The sequence below is a fragment of the Ruditapes philippinarum genome, unplaced genomic scaffold, assembly GCF_026571515.1.
Source record: "Ruditapes philippinarum isolate M1 unplaced genomic scaffold, ASM2657151v2 ctg1012_1_1_1_1, whole genome shotgun sequence".
Taxonomy (NCBI): domain Eukaryota; kingdom Metazoa; phylum Mollusca; class Bivalvia; order Venerida; family Veneridae; genus Ruditapes; species Ruditapes philippinarum.
In genome coordinates this window covers 178,584-181,338 of record NW_026865803.1, presented here as the reverse complement: position 1 = coordinate 181,338, position 2,755 = coordinate 178,584, and the positions used below count along the sequence as shown (strand labels likewise).

The following is a 2,755-nucleotide window of genomic DNA, read 5'->3' as shown; positions in this document are numbered from 1 at the left end:
ACAAATATGAAAAACAAGATCAACAAGGAAAGGCGGCGTTCAATGAACGCAACCCCCATATGACCCAGCAACAAGAACCAATGGCAAGGAGCCCAGGCGGACCCCAAACATAAAAAGGACAGGGCAACGACACGTTAATCAATAAATGATAAATAATTTGTAACTGATTAGGAATTCAAAAGAAAATAATAATAGGCCCAAAAAGGGAAGGGGACAGGAGACCGGGGGAAGGGGGGGGGGTTAATATCAAAGAAATAAAAAACTAGAGGCAATGTCTTCTACCACAAGCCTTTTTAGCTCACCTGTCACAGGGTGAGCTTTTGTGATCGCTTTTCGTCCGGCGTCCGTCCGTACACTTTTACTTTACATAAACTACTAAGCAAATTTCATCCAAACTTCAATGGAATATTCATTTGGTGGTCACCTTTGAAAATTGTTTCCATGCAGAACTCTGGTTGCCATGGCAACCAAAGGAAATTTTTTTAAATATTTTCTTTACAAATTGTAAAAAATAGTTCTGCACGTGAAAGGGAAATAATATCACTCTAAAAATTGATATGGATCTATTAAAATCTGGTTTTACTTGCATGCAGAGTTACATATCAACAGCATTTTCATGTACAGCAAATATTTTTAAAGTATTAACACAAAAATTGTTTTCATATCACTAGGTACAGCAGCAGGCTCTGCATATTTAAAATGGAGAGAATCGAAGGCCCGAAACAACAAAGTGTAGCCAGTATTCTAGAAAACTTAGCTGGTTCAGCTTCTTCAGCACTGCCAATCCTGCTGAAAGCAATTCATCATATAAGTCCTGAGGAGGTACACAACTGCACCGAGAAACTCATGGACAAGGTGCCTTGTGATCTGAGAGTTCTGGAAAGTCTAAAACAGTGCCTCTAACAGCTGCTAGAAAGGTACTTAACAAGGCTTTTCCAAAAAATATTTTGAAAGGTGCCAAGGCCTGTTCTTAATATTTTCCTAATAGATTAAAGCCAGATTATCTTACGTTAGAACCTTTCTTGTATTATAATATAATCAAGACAGAGCAATTTAATTCTGTAGAAAATGATTTTTAGTATGATTGGTTAAAACAAAAAACAGCACATCAAATTGCTATGATAACCCACTCTACCTTATTTCTGAGTTAAACAAGTTACATAGACCCCCGCCCCCTTTCAAAATAATAATTTGTGAACCTGTTTAGCCTAATGGTTTGATGACAATCATGCATATTTCTTATATGAACTAAATAGACTGTAGCAACGAAATGTCTTGCTGAAGCTTTGTAATGATATACTTATTTAGCAAGAAAAAACATTTTGCACAGTTTTTGTTTATTAAAGTTTATATTTCAACTTGCTATTTTCTATTCCAGGTTGTAAGTCAAACAGAGATGAAGGAGGAGTAGATAAAATTGTAAGGCCGTTTTTACTTGACACAGTTGGGTTAAGTGAAGGAATGCTGACCCGCTAAAAGGCAGAAGGCAGTGGAGATCCCTCTCAAGTTGTAAGAATGAAGGATCAGCTACTTAGAGCAGTGGTTATCAACGTGTGTGATGTGAGAAGACATCAGGCAAAGATTTATTGCTCGTTAAGAGTTGTTTAAATGATTTTATTATCCAATAAATAGATAAATACAGAATCCCTAAAGAAAGCCCAAACACGGCAAGATTTGAAAATGTGCAGGCTCGGTTTGATTGAGCCTGTTCATGGACGGTACTGGAAAGTGCAAGTTACCGTCCACGCCCCCTAGCACCGGCTTAAGCAGAATTCAACATTTAAACATGAAAAAGTAACCTTGAAAAACTTTCTCCTGAATTGGGTGAAGTTAAATGAAAAAATGTATTTTTTAACAAAGAAACTAATTAATCAAAGCACAAAGTATATATTTGCCTACTGGTCATAACCAACAATCTTTTGCTGTAACATGCTAATTTTGACACAACGTTCCTGTTAGGTCTCTTGTCATGTGTTTTCAAATCTATTAAGTTCAATTGTCTTTGGAAGCTATAACAATATTGAACCACTGATAATTATGTTGCTGTATTGAGCAAGTACTAATTGTAAACGTTTTTTTTGCTCAATATGTTACCTGTGACAATTTAAAACCCATGCTGCTAGCATTCTTTAGATAATAGTTCAACAAATTCATCAGTCAAGCCATGCCGCCTCTTGATATTAAGTTTATTTATTGGACTTTAAAATTGTAGCAAGAGATTGTTTTCAATTCATGTTATTTTTGTAGTACACTCTGGAGAACACATGCTTAACAATGAGGAAGAAACAGAAAGGGAGCCTGTAACATGTGAACAGGAAGAAAAAGGAGAGGATATGTTACAAATAGACGCAGAAGTGGCGTTTAGGATGAAACGACCGAGAAAAGTAAGAAGTAGGCTGAGGACGAGTCCTACGAAGCAGAAAAAAAGTAAATAGACATCACCTGTGCAATTTCCAAAGTTCTGTTCTTTGTAAAAGTTCGGCATATCTTCTGATGCCAAATCACAAATATCAAACAGGAAACTTGTATACCTATACGCCGCTTTTCATGGAATGACCACTACTGTGTCACATTGAAGGTTTCCATGATAACCGCCGTATGAACACATCTGCGGATCGTTTCTAAATTCAAATTTCACTATTGTAGTGTTTAAATGTTGAATTCTGCTTAAGCCGGGTGCTAGGGGGCGTGGATGGTAACTTGCAATTTCCATTTACCGTCCATGAAACAGGCTCAATTTCAAAAACCGAGCCTG

At 36.8% G+C, this 2,755-nt stretch overlaps 1 long non-coding RNA gene across 1 annotated transcript; it reads left to right on the top strand.

The window, feature by feature from the left end:
- The first annotated feature begins 314 nt into the window (after positions 1-314).
- LOC132730379 (uncharacterized) lies at positions 315-2,432 on the top strand. Its single transcript, XR_009625756.1, has 3 exons — positions 315-917; positions 1,379-1,592; positions 2,248-2,432. It is a non-coding gene; the product is annotated as an uncharacterized LOC132730379 (long non-coding RNA).
- Positions 2,433-2,755: the final 323 nt, after the last annotated feature.